Here is an 18,603-nt window from a genome sequence, read left to right on the forward strand (position 1 = left end):
AAAAAGGTAGCCAAACAGTTCCCTTAGCAGGCGTAACAGGAGTTTGAAAAGTACAGTACCCATACAAGCACACAGATATATTACACCTCCCTGGTATAACTGAGCCAAATATTGCAATATGAAAAGTGTGTACCCAGCTCCATTAACTAATGCCATACATATGTTGAAGGACAGAATTTGTTCCACAGGGTTCAGGTAGTAAGTAGTCAAGGAAAGAATTCAAGTTTGACTGGACTTCAGGCTCAATGGTTGCTAGACTCTCTTGCACAGATGGGCCCTTTAGTAATGCTGAGAGATGGAACAGAAATAGATGGGCCACAGGGCCATGGTAGTGTCCCACAAGGTGAAGATCAATCAACGGAATAATTCTTTTAGTTCAGCTCTTTGGGGCAAGGGAATATCTTCATTTTTTTTGTATAGTACCCAGCAAAAGGGGCCCCAGATCATGATTCCAGCCTTTGAGTGCTATTGTAATATAAATATTTTTAATAATAATAATAATAAAAAATCAGAATTATCATCAACCATGCATTCTGACTGTAATTTGTTACTATGATTGTCTGCACATAAAGAGATGACAAACTGGATCTGACGATATATCTGCCTTAAACCAAATCTGTGCCTAAGGCTTTCTTTTAAGCATATTCAGCACATTTCCCCCAATGGATCTACACAGCAGGATGGATGAGTTAAATGCAGCATATTCTGCAAAAAAGACAGCCTGGTTCTCCTCTCACTTATGCATGAGTAAAGCAGAAGTAATTTCACTGTAGTCAGTGGAATTACAGAGCGAAAATCAGTGTGAGGGAAGAATCAAGCCCCGGCTATCCAAGAGATAGGACTGTTCACTAGCATGTTGATAGGCATTTTTAGCCGCATGGCTGTGTGTGGCTTTGAAATACAGCCACAGGCATTTTTCTGTCAACATATGGAAGAAGAGCATCAGTCTTAATTCTGACAGACATTTTACGTATTGTATGCAGTGTAGCTGTAGCTGTGTCAGTCCCAGAATATTAGAGAGAGAAGGTGGGTGAGGTAATATCTTTTATTGGTCCAACTTCTGTTTTTGGTAGCATCTACATTGAAGCGCTACATTGGCGCAGCTGCAGCCCTGCAGCTGTTGCATTTCAAGTGTAGACAAGCTCTAAGCTTGACTCTTTTGCCAACAGAAGTTGGTCCAGTAAGAAATATTGCCTCACTCACCTTGTCTCTCCAATATCCTGGGACCAATACGGCTGCAACAACACTGCAAATAAAAAAAAGAAAGTAAGTGAATTCCCAAAGATAGATGGTCACTAAATACCACCATTTGTACTAGCATCAGAGTCTTGAAAGGTCTCCTACAAAATCATCCATCTGTACCCTGCTTAATCAATATCCCAAGCTACAGTAGGTAGGATATAGAAAAATCTATGAGAGAAATGAAAAATAGGACTGTTCCCCCAGGTATGTTTTCTATGTCTGATTAAGAAAAAAGGAAAACATGATTATAGCCATACCCAATGGTTTGTGCCTAACATGATATTGATGCAAATTGATTACACAAGAACAAGGATGCTCTTGTGATTAAAGCCACAGAGTACCTCATGAGATCAGGGTTCGATTCCCTGCCCCGCCACTGGCTTCCCTGTGTGAATTTGGTCAACTCACTTCATTTCTTCCTGCATTCCCACCTGTAAAATGGGGGCAGTAGTTTTTTCAAGGCAGGGACTGCCTCTGATTAGATATATGTAAAGTGCCTAGCACAATGGGGCCCGCCATCTCAGCTGGGTGCTATAAGCGCTACTATCAAACAAATAAATGATAAAACACACCATGTATTACTGTATTTGAAGCAAGGTTGCTAACTTTCTGTTGGAAGCAGTTATGTTCCCTTAGGACCAGAACCCCTTACTCGCATGAATAGTCCCATTGACTACTTCTGAGAGTCACAGCTCACCACACAAGAAAGGGGTTCACACACTCTGGTATATGGGCACCTGAATGTCTCACCTGTACACTGGAGAACACATTCAGGATCAATCCCTCTTTAAAGATTATCCTCTAATAATGTTAAGGCCAATGAAAACTTGGGTCAGTGGCCATAAGCCTTCTGCTTGTATAAAGGTAAAGTTGTCTGCATTCAGATTTACCTTGTACAGTTGATATTTTTTAAGAAAATGCCATTGTGTCCATAAGTAGAGGGATACGTGTGGAGGGTCTCTACCCCTTTAGCCTCTAACCCTTCTAACTCCCCTATCTCTAATCCCAACTCTTTTGTTCCATATTATCTTGCGAGTTTGTTCTTCAACCAAAAGTCTAGCTGCAAAAATGCCTAACTAAAGGGAAAAAAGATGGTACTTCGGGTCTGACTGTCAGAATGCTAGGCATCCCTGCTCAAAATTAAGTCAATGGAAGCTGCTAGTGGTCAGCATCTCTGGAAACCAAGCCCCCAATGCTCCATAAAAAACAGAGTTCCATGGGGTGTCAAGCTCTGCAATAATTACAAATAAAAGCCTGGCAGCATGTCTCAAAGTGATATTGGCACCTCTTATTAAATCCCTTCCCCTCGTGTCATTGATTTCTACCCCCTGATAGAACCAGATACCTAGCAGCTGTGTGGAACTGTTTAACAGTCAATATTGAAGCCAGAAAAATATATAAAAGGTTGTTCAACTGTGGGGTTTTTCAGTCATTTACTTGGAGGAAAAACTAAGAAAATATTACAATCATGCTACAGTCTTCTGATAAATGTAACACACTTTTCCAAGCATAAATATTTTGGGCATTCAAGAAAAAGAAAAGCAAATACCCTGTCAAAAATGTCAGCTTCTCATGCTGATTTATTTCACGGAAACGTGACCAGAAACTCAAAATCCAAGATTGCTAGGTTGATCATTCCAAATCCTATCTACTAAATACTACAATTTGGGTACTTGCTTGGGCTTCAAAGATAAAAATGAGGGTTTAGACAAGGCAGATTAGCTTGGCCAACTAAAATCCTTCCTTTACATAAAATAAATTGTTTGATAAAAGATTAGGTTGTTTACCAAGTAGTAAGTACTTGCCTTTAGCATTTTCTTTTCTGCTGAACATTGCGCCAGCCATTACCGAGCTTGATGTGGTAGCAAATGAGTGTTGTAAGAGTGCCATCTAGATGCAGAGATCACTGCAGGAGCACCCACTCAGTCACTTTTCTCATGAATGCACTGCAGTTCATATGGGGTTCAAAGCCATTGGGTTGATTCATCATGGCTGTAACTCTATTGGAGTCAATGGAGTTACATCAGGAATGAATCTGGCCTATTTTTAGAAAATATTTCCTCCTGCTTATATTTTCTTTGGTCTTTGCTTTCCATCCTCTCCCCACACAGGGGAAACTACCATCCTGTTGATTACAAATGCCCACAGGGAAGTGCAAGGTCTATGCACCACATAAGAACTCACATGGTACATAGCCATTGTCCTTGCCCTCTGCACAGGTGTAACTGTAAAGCTCATGAATACCTATCAAATGAGCAGGTGACAAATACATTCTTGTGGCTTACTAAAAACTGCTCGCATTTGGGAGACTGGACGCCTCACTTCTCCATTTTCCATTTGGTTTCTGTCTTCGCTGAACTTTCCCCCCCCCCCCACCTTCCCCCCCCCCCCAATTATCCCATCTCTGTCATTCTTCATCATTATTTTTCATTCATTTTATTCGAAAAAAGGCTATTCCATTTCTGCATGTTAATCTCACATCACCACCCAAAACAGATGAAATCCATTTTAGTTCAGAGACCCTGCATAAGGGCCCTGGCATCACCCACAGTAGGCATGTAAGCCACCCTACCCACCCTGCATTGGGGGGAACAAACACACTGAAACAGAAATAGTCGGACAAGCTCACTGGGGGAAAATTGTGGCTAGCTCTTACGCAGACGTGAGGGAGGAGTAAGGAAACATACACATACACACACCCCTTCTGCAGCCCACGTAGGGTATGTCAACACTGCACACTAAGCCCAGGTTTGTAGGACCCAGGCTTGTGGACTCTGTTTCCAAGCCCATGCTTGAACGTCCACACTATATTGTGGACCTGGGTTTACAATGGCTGGTCCTGGGCCTCACAGCCAAGCTAACGCGTTCATACTGCACTAAGCAGACCTTCTGATTTGGGTCTGTGGCTTGAGCGGCAGCCATACTGCAAAATGACAGGGCTTGGACCTGAATCGCAGTGGGACTGGGGGCATATCTACACTGCACACTAAGGCCACGTCTATACGTGCAGCAGCTCTCCCGCCGTCATAGCGCTGTGCATACGAGCGCTTATGTCACTCACAGGGGTGGATTATTCACACCCCTGAGTGACATAGCCTATGTCGGCATAACTTGTGTCTACACTACAGCCTAAGCCTGAGCTCTGACTCAGGTTTGACCCCAAGCCCCTCTTCGGTCCACACACAAACCAGTCTGACTCAGATCAGCAAGCACACAGGACCCAGGTTCTAGGACCTGCTAGGGGAGTGTTTCAGAGCCCGTGTCCTGCTGTGAACAGGTCCAAGCCCTGTCACTTTGCAGTGTGGACTCAGGTCAAGCTGAGGACCTGAGTCAGAAGTTTGGTGCCAGGATTTCATCCCCACTGTTTGGGATCTCTGGATCCTCCTACTGGATGAAAGCAAATGTTCACATAATCACAAATACACGGTGGTATTTTGATTAGCACAGTGTGAATACAGTTTGTTGGCAGCAGAGAATATCCGGCCATCACTGCAGGTCAAATGCTGGGAAGTGGTTACTATTTCCCCTTTAAATGAGAAGGATCCATATTCCAACATCTTTCTCCTGAGGAAAACAGTTTCCAGCTCTCAAGGTAGGAAATTAATGTACACTCATTTACAAGAAAAAAATTCTCAAGTCGTATTGTTTATTTTTGTGGTAAAAAATACATTTTCATTTTAAAATGTGAGATTTTTGTGATATTCAAGTTCACCATTTGTACCAAGACACTGTTTACTGGCAATGGATTTGTGAAAGCAAGAAGCAATCTGGTGTCTGGGGGGAAAGCTTTTTACCATTATATAAAAATGGAAGAGGTTTAGGCCTTGATCCTACTAACTCATCTGCATGACTGGAATACTGCCTCCACTTGGAGACCCATTAACTTCATTCAGTTCATCTCCACTCAGGTGCAGGGATCCCACTAACATGTAAAAGCTTGCAGGATCCTTGCTTAAGGTGAAAAGACAATTGATCACCTGTTGTGGGAGTTGTGGGCTGCAAGGAGCTGGAGCCATGTTGGAATTTCTACGCAGGGGAAGCTGCAAGGATAGTGAACTGTCACAGGGAGCAAAGAGGCCAAGACATTATTGGAGCGCCTGGGAGTGAATGTGACTGTGCTGAAAGTTGGAAAGAGCAGGGAAGGTCCTTGTCTGAACCTGTAAAGGTTCAGATAAAATTAAATGAATAATTTTAATAATGAAATTATGTTACCTTAAATCAGTGCAGCATGATGCACAGATCTGATCAATGCAGTTTGATGGGTGGGGAGGGGAAGCCCCACAAATCAGTTGCTATGCAGATCATGACAAAAAGCTGACAAAGATCTGTTTATCCTAATTTAACATAATGGAGGTTTGACTCTGGAGGATTAGGTGCAGTTTGTGATATTGCAGTAGGATGACACCTGTACCTAATATGTTAATGCTTAGAAAGAATTCTCAGAAAAATACCGATACCACAAATGTATATTTCTCTGCCACTTTCCCTGTGTATTAATGGATATGGATTGACTTTGTGAAATCGCTGCAGCAGCTAAGAATGATGTAGGAAGTGAAAAATCCCTGCCCAATGCACAGAAAATATGGATGGGCTGTGTTATTTTCTGTGCACTACACAGATACACAGTATTCATCTCAGTCAGAGTTGCAGCCAGTAAAGCCTTCAAAACCCAGAAGTGCAGTACGGACCTGATCCAAAGCCCACTGAAATCAAATATTGTGATTCCCATGACCTCCAGTGGGGTTTGGGTCAAACCCTACGATCACAAAAGGCAGAGGAAGGGATGTTGGGGATTTTATTAACTCTAATGAATTTTAAAAAAATATTTTCATGTTTATTTTTCTGTCTGTCCTGCAGCTTCCTAGGCAGCTAAGTTATTGTTATTTATTGTTGTTAAATATTGACCATGTACTTGGCAGTGCACAAAGAGGCAGACAGGAACACAGATCATTAAAGATGCATCTTGTTTGCTCTGAAAGCTCATCAGATGAGCATATGCTGGTTTATGTGACCCTACATCCCATCCTATCACTCCAAATATGTAACACCCCCCTTCCCAACTAGCCAGGAACCTGAAATGACAACGTTGCTAGAGAATCAAAGTGGGTGAGGTAATATCTCTTATTGGACCAACTGTTGGTGAGCGAGAGAAGCTTTCCAGCCACACAGAGCTCTTCTTCAGGTCTAGGAAAAGTACTCCAAAGTCACAGCTACATACAAGGTGGAACAGATTGTTCAGCATAAATAGTTAGCACATAGTCTAAGGGACCATTCAAGGTTGAGTGGCCTGTTAACACCTCTGCAGTCATAGAACAAAGTTCTGGGTTACAGATTGTTGTAATAAGCCATAAATCCAGAGTCTCTGTTCAGTTCATGATTTTTAGTGGCTAGCAGAGGTATGAATTTAAGCTCCCAGGCTCATCTTTTGAAAGTGTTGTGCAAGTTTCCTTTGAGGATGAGGACTGATAGGCCAGAATTAGAGTGATCGCTTTGTCTCTCTCACACACACTTTTCCCCAGAAGCACATGGAAGGTGTTACTCATGCATGGATGTCTATGATCCACTCTGCACTGGACAAAGTACTCAATTTTTATGACGTGTTCCCCAATCCACTCTAAGTGCACATCCAAGATTTCACAAAAACACAATACAAAGCACATTAAAGATTCCCTTCCCCAATCCCAGCATTTAGGTGAACCATCTTTCCTATACTCAGCAAGACTGAAAAAAAGACCTGGGTCCTACAGCATGGCATGCGGATCAGGGCTTAGGCTCTGCTGGACTAACAGGGACCCCTCTCCAGACAATGTCCTTCCCCTCAATAGCCAGATGACCAAATCTTGGGGTTCAGAGTGCTAGCACCTATGCCTGCTTGTTTTGTCGTAGGGACTTTCCATTGGTCAGGTTAAGTTAACTTCCAGGAGCTGCCTCAGTTTATTAAAAGCTCGTATCATAGAAAAGGTAACTTCAAAGGAAAAAGACAGATCAATTTAAGGCCCAGTCCTTCTCTCAGTGATGTCAATGGCAAATGGCTCTGATGTCAATGACACAGCAGGGTTCCACTTTGAAAATGAGTTTCTTCAAGGCCAGTTCCACAGAACAGGCAGCATGGCCCATGCATAAATGGTACGTGGGCAGTTTGGACAGTCACACTTGCCAGGACCATCTCCAGATGGAAGCACATTGGATGAATGGACATAGGCAGCAAGATTAGTTTGGGATAGGAAATTAATGAACCAAAATTGGTATGTCAAAAATTAGGCCTAATTGGTGGACAAAATAATGAGGGGATGGGCTATTCCTCCCATCACTCCCTTGTGGGGTCCTTAAAAGAAAATACTTTGCGGTGGGGGGGGGAGGGAGAATAAGGAGGAAGCGACCACAATGCACACTGACTGAAAGATAAAAGGGGAAGGAGCAAGCCCCACCATCACCTGGGATGCCAGAATCTAGCATGACACCATTGTGGCTCCTTTGTCTTGATCTGAAAGATGTCCTGGACCGGACTGGGCCAGAGAGGTACCCATCGCCATCAACACTGGCTCCAGCTAAATCCCAAACACCACCTGGGATATGAGACTGTCTCTCCCTCCCCCTCCACCTCGCCCCACAGAGTGACCTTTTCTTGCTCCACCTTTTGTCTTTGCTTTCCTTCTTTTGTCTTCTGTCAAATAAGAGTCTGACAAAGCCAACGAAGACTATATATTTTGCAACATTACTGTGAGCCTGTGACCAGAAAGCAGTTAAAAGTAATGCTCTAAATAGCCTCATGCTGGCACAAGTTTGCCAGGTCTCAGAGTGGCTAATAAGACCGTCTGCTGTGTCTGTGTTTCCACAGCAGCAAGGTTGCAAACGAAAATCAACAGAAGCTCTATTTTCGTTGTTCTTTCCTTTCCCTTTGGTGTGTGTGTGTCTTGTTTTGACAAAGACTTTAAGGCCAGAAGGGGGCCATCAGTTCATCCCTCCTGCCTGTCGCAGGCCACCAATGCCAGCCAGCGCCCACACACTAAACCCAACCACCAAAATTAGGTCAACGTATCACAGCCCACAGGAGACTAGACTATTGTGTGCCACAGGCAGAGAACAGGAGGGACCATGGTGGACCAGTGCCCAAGGCCCCCTGCAACGGCAGGGAGATGATTAAATGAGATATACCCAGATAATCCTGGCAAGTGATTCGCACCCTCACACTACAGAGGAAGGCAAAACACCTCCAAGGTCACTGCCAGTCTTACTTGGGGGAAAATTCCTTCCTGGCCCCACAAATGGCAACAGTTAGACCTTGAGCACGTGAGCAAGAATCAGCTAGCCAAGCACCTGAGAGAGAGAGAGAATGCTCAATTGTGTCTTCTAGGAAATGGGACTGGACTTTAAACAGCAGCAGCAACAGCGCCAGCCTGTCTCAACTAACTTCTTCTATTTCCCTCCTCCCCCACAGGAAAGTTGGTACCATCTTTAATACTATTTAAGAGATTGTCAGAGGGATGGAAGGGGTCTTTCCAGCTAAAGGGAACGGGTACAAGGACTGTTGTTAAAATGAAAGCCTTACTTAACACTTTACATTTCAAATGCTCTATTTTACCTTATTTTTCTGTATCTCTAATACAGGGGTTCCCAAACTTGGTTTGCAGCTTTTTCAGGGTAAACCCCTGGCAGGCCACGAGACACTGTTTACCTGAGCGTCCGCAGGTACGGCGGCTCACAGCTCCCAATGGCCGCAGTTCACCGTTCCTGGCCAACGGGAGCTGCGGGAAGCGGCACGGGCCGGGCCACCACTTCCCACAGCTCCCATTGGCTGGGAACGGTGAACCGCGGCCACTGGGAGCTGCGAGCAGCTGTATCACTTTTGACTCTTTGGGCCCATATTTCCATCTAAAATTAATACAACAGGCCCCTTTCCACTCCAAAACATGCTCACAGCTGATAATGTGAGAGAATAGCTCCTCCAGATGATCCCTGTAATTCAGCAGTTCTGTGCTCCAAACAGCATCATGCATTTTCCAGCGGAGGTTTCAAAGCAGCACTTCATTGAATAGCCCAGGAACCACAGCAGAGCATTAAAGGATACTTTCTAAAGTGCCCTTAACTACTGAGCATGCTTTATGTGCACATTCCTGTAGGTGGATATAAAGCAGCAGTAGCAGGACCTCATTCACTAGGCTGCTGGCCACAGCAATACCACTGAGGAGCACTTTAAAACGTGCCTTCTCATAATGAGCCGAAGTTGAGCTAAGGCAAGTTATACTCTAATATGTCCCTTTTAAATGGAGAGCAACCACTGGTGATGCTCTTAGCCCCAAAAGGGGAGAATTAGCTTATTGCCCATTAGGAGAATACCCTAGTGAATACAGGTATGCATTGCATGGAACAGCAGCTAGGAGCAGGAAGGGAGTTGTGAAAGTATAGTGTGGAATAGCAGTAACCTGGAAGAAAGTCCAAGCTGACCTATACCTGACCTTATATGATTGACTGGAGAAGCGAGTGTTCCTTTTGCAAACACCCTTGGTTGAATTCAAGGGAGAATCCAGGTTTAAATATCTTCCTCTTCAGGCCCAAAAGAAAATATCAAGAAATTTTAGAAGCAAAACACATTTACATTTTTGTCCTGTGTTAGCAAAGGCACAAAGGCTGGCTCCTACTCAGTCAAAAATAGGCTACTTCGCAGCCATTTGCGAGTGTACGTAAATCAATCTTAACATAACCCTGGGAATGTGCTGACCACATCAGTGATTCTGTGCCTCATGCCATACAGTACATGACCTGCAGAGTGATAAAATGAAATGGTTTGTCATTCTAGAAACTCACTCACCTAATTATGTGGCGATGTGCCAGTAGCAATTTGTGAACAGTTTACAGCTCCTGGGACAGATGGAAGTCAGTGGTGTCATAGAATTGATACATTGCTTACTGTTGATGCTGAGGTTCTTATGGAGAACTAAATACTAAGTAGTGATAAGGAGGGGGAAAAAAGGCACCTGAAGAAAATTGTCCTAGTCACTTCCCAAACGATGGTTTAAAATGCTGCAGCTGTAGAATCCTTTATGCTAAAGTAGAGGTCACTTTATCAACAAGCTATAATCTGCATCCACCCTGCATAAGACTATCTGGATCACCCTTCATCTCACTATAAAAGATTATCAAATCCTCTAACAAGGGTCTAGAAGAGAGACTTTTGCAGAAGTATTAGTGTGCGATGTAGACCGTGCATATAAAGTACTAGACATAAAAGGACCTATTCTTTCCAGCTGCGTTATGCTTTGCCTACTTCTCCCTACCAGCTGCTTCTGTCTTTCTCCACGCCCTCTCCTCAGGGCATCTGGATGGAACCTTGCTCACATCTAAGAGAGCTGTCACACTGCACTCAGCACTTTTGTCACTTCTTCCTAGATGCAGACATGAGTCCATGTACAGAAAAACTCTTAATCCTCTATCCTGGCTGGTCCCAATTTTTAGAGATGCTGGGCTCCTATGGACTTCAGCTGGCGCTGTGGCTGCTCAGTGCTTCTGAAAATTCAGGGCCACACAGCATATTAATGTCCAGTCCATGCCACTAGCAAACCTGTGTTCACAAATAATGGCCTTCCAGGGAGGGTACTGAGCTGGACAGTTGGCTAACACTGAAAATGATGACAAAAGCCAAACTGTTGCCATTTCAACTGGCCTGTCTCTCTCTTTGCTGCAATGGACAGTCCTGCAATATGCCATGCCTTGGTATAGTCCACTCTATAGCACAGTGCTACACTTTTTGGTGTAGCACTGGCCTAAAAGCATGTGGAAATCTACTGCTGGAAATTACTGCATTGCTGAAATTGACTGGTTTTTGATAAATGCTCAGCAAACTACTGCGAATTTAAACTACCTGTGGACATTATTCTGTTACCTTTGAAGTCAGTAGGCAGGATCGGGCCCCATATAAGCATATATAATACTTGTTGCATAGTGTGTTCCTGATTAGTTTTAGCATGATTAAAAAAACCCACCTCACCTGGGCAAATATTTTCATGAGGATGCAGCTTGAATGCAGGATGGCAGATGCTTACAACACTGTATGCTAAAGAAACCTACCCTTATACTACATTCTATACACATCTTCGCAAAGTTCTGGAAAAAAGTCACATCCACTAAGGGGAGAAAACATTTTAAGAGCCAAACAGAGCTGTAGCTTCACATCTCCTACTGACTTAAATAGAGAAATATTGAAGAGTTCTATACGTTACCATCCTTGCAAAGTTTTAAAAATAAACAATTTGCCAATGACATCTGTATTTGTTTGCTGAATTTGAGCCTGAGTGATTGCACCTGTAAGTAGTAAAACATGTAATATGCACTCACCAGTGTGCTACAAGACCCTCTCTGTGCTGATCCACTGAGGATACGAGTTGCCGCAACCCCCAGCCCCTAAGACTTGGCTCTTCGGCTCCTGCTGTAGCACCTCAAGGCTTTTAGTTCTAGAGGTCCCCAGATCAGTCCCTGGAGTGTCAGGCAAGAGTGAGGCTGTCACACATGTGCTTACTTTTAAGCATGAGCTTAAGTGCTTTGCTGGAGAGGGATAGATGTAAGGGTGTATGCAAGTGCTTTGCTGAATTGGGGCCTCATTAAACCTAAACAGAGGAGAAAGAGACAAAGCAAAAGTAGCAACAGAGAAGAAGGGAAATAAGGACTGAAGAAGAGGAGAAATAAGGATTGAAGAAGAGGAGAAAGAACAGGTAATCCATTGCTTCTGACAAGTGGTCAGTGGTGTCATGAAATGAAGACAATAGTACACAACAATTTAGTATCCTCTTGACTCTGTACTGAGATTACCAAAATATTCATCTGGTGTTCTGTCATAGATTTCCTTTTACATCATTATTCATTGATGTCTTAAAGGGCAGCCTGTAGGGTTCATTTAAGTCTTAGCAGTGTCTCTGGATGACGGCCATGTCAGGGAAGTCTGTCCCACTACTTTAAAATTAGTTTGCTTTTGCACCATCAGTTCTGAGTAGCAGTCTCCGTTTTCCGCAAGGGGGAATGCTGCTTCAAAATCAGTGGTCCCTAAAACTACTTTTGTATGCATTTGTTACTCTCTTTTCGGAAAGGAATGTTTTCTCACTTCTTAAAGGACTAATCCTGTTCCCACATACTTCATCGGAACAATCATGTCCCAATTTCTGTAATGAAAGTTCCAATTTCCCCATGTTGATTTTAAAGAGAGCAATCCCTCATTCTGATTTTTTTTAATAGGCTGCAGTGTTATGCACCACAAAAATCACATTTTCTGAAGGAAGGAGGTAGAAGTCCATTCTCTCCTACTCTTTCTCTGCTTCATATTCTTGAGACACCTGTTTCCAGTATCAATGACTTTTTCATTGCAACTGTCAAAAACAAAACAAAAAACAGCTCACTGGAGGAAGAACACAGTTCAATAATTTCCTCAGCAGTACATTCAGCATTAATTTTGCATGATGTATTCATTCTAGGGTTTGAAGGCAGCCTTTAGCTTAAAGTCACTTGCGGCTAAAAATGTAAATCTTGGGATTAGGTAATTACTTTTGCCTTTCTTTTCTAAAAGCATGAAATAGACTGTAAATAATCCAATATTGAGGGTTATTTGTTATCTAAAGAGGGTCCCAGTATCTATGCTTCACACTGAGATAATTCAAGCTACATTTCCTCTGCAGTTTCAAATAGATACAGTCATCTTCACTTCCTGTCCTAAATAGTTGTGCTTGTGCTGTTGTGCCCCTTGAAACCACGATGGCTGCATTTCAGTGACAGGTGAAGTGAGCCCTATATGTAAACCTTAAAATACTTAGGGATCTTTAAAAGGGTGTAAAGGCAAACAAATATGAAGATACCTCCTTGCTTTTTGGGCCCTAAATTAAATTCTTAGGTTAACAACACAGAACCTATATGTAGAAATTAATGACTAAAGTGATATTATGTCAGATAAAATAGCCTCATCTCTTATTTTTACCACCTGTTACTTAAGTTTCCAAAATAAAATTACTGTTGCTTTGGCGTCAACAGAATTCTTTACTCCTTGTAAAGGCATATTACTTAAAACCTTTCTTTTGATGAGCAATATACAATTCAGAAGCAGAGTTATAACCCAATAGATTACAGCAAATTGTGATCAAGTTTTGAATTGACCCATCCAAAAGCCTGTTTAATTAATGATATACATTATTGTCTCTGCTTACCCAAGTTCACACCGCCTGCAAGCCTTGACGTGCTTTCATAACGATAAAATGCAATAAATGAATTAGTGTCCTGAGGGATTCTGGGCTGGAATGAAGGAAAGCCATGAAAGATAAATAAAGTCTCAACTAACTTTATGATTTATTGATCCCCTTCTTTGCTCATCTTGCAGTGTGGGAGAGCTCATTTTTGTGTTTGGCAGATGGCCGTGTCACCTTTGCTAGTAGATATTACCATCCCATAAAGGTGTGTGTGACAATAAGTGTCGTTTCAATCTGATGCTGGCCTCAGCAGTTTAGTTTTATTATGCACACAAGATCTGCCAGTGGCAGAAATTGATGCACGTATCCAGGGACTTTGCTTGTCTGTCACCAGCATTTTACTCAATTTTCTCCCAAAGAAGTTTCTCTTTAAGCCATCTTTAAATGGTTTAAATTATTCTCGACACATTATTTTTTGTCCATTGTTACAAAAAATATAATTTCCACAGTCCTTCAGGGGACAAAGAATCAATATTAACTATCTTTGTGTCCACTGTACCAATCTGAATTTAAGAAGTACTGTATAAACCACAGCAGACTGGAAACATTATTTGAAGGATGTCCTGAAAAGCTATTCCCAACCTCAGCAGAAAGCTTCAGTACTAACTATTCAACAGTGGGAATTTTTGGTATGATTTTCAAAAGCGCTCAGCACTGACTCAGCTATGTTCCCACTGAAGTCAGTGGGAATTTTACCACTCAATGGGAGCAGACTTATGCCAGTTCTGAATGATTTTGAAAATCTGATCCCTTGTATGAGGACTGGCTTTAGGGCAAATTGAACATAAGAAAGCATGCAGCACCACACAGTTTTAAACCTGGCCCCAGCTAATAAGCATTGATATACGTTTCACTAGAAAAACAGATCAATCCATATTCTTTGCTGTATTCAGCCTCAGGGGAGAATGACACAGGGCCTGTCAGGAAGAGAGTTACCGTTCCCTGGTTCTGAAAGCAGTTTTGCATTCAACCAGGCAGTTTAGAGCAGTCTTGGGGCTGCTCTAAACTCTGCCAGATGGAAATGGGCCCCAAAAGAACATCCACCAACATAGCACATTCCAGCTATGCCTTCTCCAGGCCCTTATACCATATGATTTATATAACTTTTCTTTTTAGAAAACCTGACATGCATGGACATGCATTCCAGTTTTAAACGTGATGTTTTCTTAGCAGTGTATGACTGACTAAACAAAATACAGAAGAGTGTAGGCAGGGCTTTGGAGGCTCATTACGAATTGCTTGCTTCCTCTATTTGTAGTGCCAATGCAATAAAAAGTGATTCTGAAGTACTCTGACATTTAAAGTGTTTCCATTCAATTGTATCATTCCAAACAGAACTCTCATGCCAGATGTTTTTGGATTGGTTGAGGGTTTTTACTATCCACTTCTTATAGTAGCTACCAGCATGTTCAGTTTATGTCATAAAAAGAGTATTTATTAGGGTGTGGTCATTGCCTTTTCTGCAAACACAGGACTTTTGCCAAGGCATTGTCTTCTTCATAGGGCACCACACCACACACATCAATCTATTGTATATAAGCACTTGCAACCATTATTATCCGTCTTTCTCTAGCAACCACCCAGTAGAGGAATACACTAAAGAGACAATGAGGGACTCATTTGTGCAATCATCATCATTTTACAAAACTACGCTTGGGATTTGCACTCATCTCCCCCCGTCAACAAAACTCAAAGGCTAACAAAAGCCCATTGCTTTCTGTTGATACAAGATGGTTGTATTATTAGTAAGTAGCTGACTTTAACACAGCCCTTTTTGTTCTGATGAATCTCAAAATGCAAACTGGAACCTATGGGCCCAAATCCTTAGCTATGTTCTGTCTGCTTTACACTGCTACGGGGATGCAAAACAGGTGGACAGCCAATTTAGTCAGCAATCTGGGAATTCCCCAATGTAAGAAGGTTTCAGAGTGGTAGCCGTGTTAGTCTGTATCAGCAAAAAGAACAAAGAGTACTTGTGGCACCTCAGAGACTAACAAATTTATTCAAGCATAAACTTTTGTGGGCTAAAACCCACTTCATCGGATGCATGCAGTGGAAAATACAGTAGGAAGATATATATATCACACACACACACACAAAATGGGTGTTGCCATACACACTGTAACAAGAGTGATCAGTTAAGGTGAGCTATTATCAGCAGGAGAAAAAACTTTTGTAGTGATAATCAGGATGGCCCATTTCCAACAGTTGACAAGAAGGTGTGAGTAACAGTAGGGGGGAAAATAGGCATGGGGAAATGGTTTTACTTTGTGTAATGACCCATCCACTCCCAGTCTTTATTCAAGCTTAATTTAATGGTTTCCAGTTTGCAAATTAATTCCAGTTCAGCAGAGTAAAACCATTTCCCCATGTTGGCCCCAGACTCTAGGGACAACAGGTGATCTAAAGTCACTTTTGTTTCTACCTTGAGTCATAGCTCAGCCGGACCCACAAATTGGGGCCTCTGTTGTGTACATAAGGTTGCAAAGAAGCAACTGAAAGCAAAATTAGGCCCTTTAATTATAAAAATCTACATGTACCTACAATGATATAAACCCAAGTTCCTTAATGTGTAGGGAAAGTGTTTTCTAAAGAAGATGGGTTAGTTATCTTGTTCCTTTACCCTATAGTGGTTTGATGCTATATATTTGATAAGAGCTTCACCACGGAAGATAAAATCACTGAGGCTATAAAGCATTCAGCTTCAATCCTGTTATTCTTTGTGTCCTAACTTTTCCTTAAAAATCTCAAAGAACAGGAGGAAATTCAGCTTAGACATTTTGTCTAGAAAAGGCCTATGCTTTAAAAAGTGTATCTGTTTTATTACTCAGAGGACTGGAGGTTTTAGACAGTCTTTGCCAGTTCAATGCATTTACTGAAATAGCATTGTCGTGTTTTAACAACTTGCCCTTTTACAAGCTGCATTTTAATTCCATTGTGTGTATTTTTACAGACATGGTTATTTTAACCATTCATTTATTTTTTCAACCCAACTTAAAATACTTTCTGAACCTTTAGCATGTTCGTGATAAGTAGTATGAGTCACTTGTTCAAAGAACATATCCCGTTTTTTTTGGGGGGGGGGGGGCGGCTAAGGAACAAAGTGGCACAGGCAAAAATCCCAAATATTTTTGTCCTCTTTAACTGTGTATGACTTCCCATAATCTACAATATGAAGGCATGAACTTACTTGCACTGATGATTTTTTTCCACAAAAATGTCCCCAGTTTACCATGTCCAGTTGCAAATGACATTGGCAAGTAGGGGATTAAATATTTCATGCCTACATACCTTGAAGGTCGTCACAGGAAGTATTTCACTTTCCCACTTCTTTTAGGGAGTCACCTTGGTTCATTTAGAACTGGTCCTGATGCTTTATCATATTTTCCATCACATACACTTACCCCTAGAAGTTCCACTGGAAAGTCAATGCCTAAACAGCCCACCACCACAAAGGTATAACAACTATTCATTAGAAATGTTAAAGCACTTTAGCACCTGCTCTGCTCAAGAGGGGTCAGTAGTAACAGGTTTCCTGACTAAATCCAAACTAAATGTTGGTACAGGAGTTGGAGTTGCACATCTGTTGCTTAGACATTCCTCTACTGTAAAAGATTTTTGTAGTCTCGCACAGCAGATATCACGCTAAGCCTAGATTGAGTGATAGGGTAATATCTAGTTAATTGAAAAGCCCTTTTTAAAAAAATCACATATGGTGTTAAAAAAAAAGGTTAACAACCATCGCAAGAACCCAGGGCTGACTGACATTTCATATAGGAAGTTGATTCATGCTTGTGTTAAACCTGGGCAAGGTCCAGCTGAATCAGTCAGCTAAATTATTGCACTGCCAGTTTAATATTTTGCCATCTGCTAACTGAAAGCTCTGCTGCCTGCTGGGTCTCATATAGACTTTTATTTATTATATTACACATGGCAACATCTGCCACAGGATTCAGCTTGACTCAGCTTCCTAATTAAACAAACAAACACAACAACTTCAGTACACGACTAGGTCTAACTATTATTTATAAAATGTAGGGTAGATATTAAAAAAATATGTCATCTACTCTTGGTGATCAAAAAGTCTACATGGAGTTTACCAGGAGGGTTACAACAACTTTGATTAAACTCCTCAAATATCCCATTTTGCAGTCACAAAACAGCAGCAAACAAACAGCTACACGTATTTTTGCCTTTATTTTTAAGCTGTTTATTTTGTATTGATTATGAACAGAAAAGGCAAGTGTTTCAAAGAGTTTTCAACTCTTTCCCCTTTAGAACACCCCTCCTGTCACTCACATACTACACCCCTATATATAATGTTCAAACTTTTCTAAAGTGGGGGGGGGGGAGAACAGACTTCCTCTTGTACTGTAACTAGGACAGAAAAGTAGCACTTGATGGAAAGCGGCGCTTGATCAGAACAGTATTGCATGGTTCATCCAGCACACAAGAAGCCATAAATGCCTCATCTGAGAACATTCTTAATGTCTTGGTCTAAAGAAAAGGGAAACCTCTGGCAAAAAATAGTATTAGCTACAATAATGCAGTGAGATGATGCCTTTTCAACTTGTTTTACAGAGGCAACCAAATAAATATTAGATGATCGTGACTTGCAAGCGGCCACAACCTGGAACATTGATCAACAGCAGAAAGGGAAAAGGATGGCTAAAGTGGGTGATAATAATAAAGAAGGCAAAACCTATTTGGGTTTTTTTAAATGTAGGTAAGTCATCTGCCATAAAACTACTTTAGAAGGATAACGGGGGGGGGGGGGGGGGAAGGGAATCCTGGACCTAGTCAAGTCAGTGAGAGTTTCTCCGTTTCCTTCAGTGAGGCCAGGATTTCACCCACTGTGTTATAATGTAAAGTAACAATGCCAACCAAATTAACATTTCTATGTCTCATAACATATACCACATCTATAGGACTTGATCCAACTCCCACTGAAATCAATGGGAGTCTTTGCATTGGCTTCAATGGCAGCTGGATTATTGGCACTTAGTATGTGTCTTATATTCAGACAGGCGAGAATCCACAAAAAGAAAATACTGTACAAGGAAGAAATACATTAGGAACAATCTGCTCAAGTCACTTTAAATTGAAACTGAGCTGGCTGATTTAAAAGAAGATAGTTAAT

The sequence above is a fragment of the Emys orbicularis genome, chromosome 10, assembly GCF_028017835.1.
Source record: "Emys orbicularis isolate rEmyOrb1 chromosome 10, rEmyOrb1.hap1, whole genome shotgun sequence".
In the NCBI taxonomy this organism is placed as follows: Eukaryota; Metazoa; Chordata; order Testudines; family Emydidae; genus Emys; species Emys orbicularis.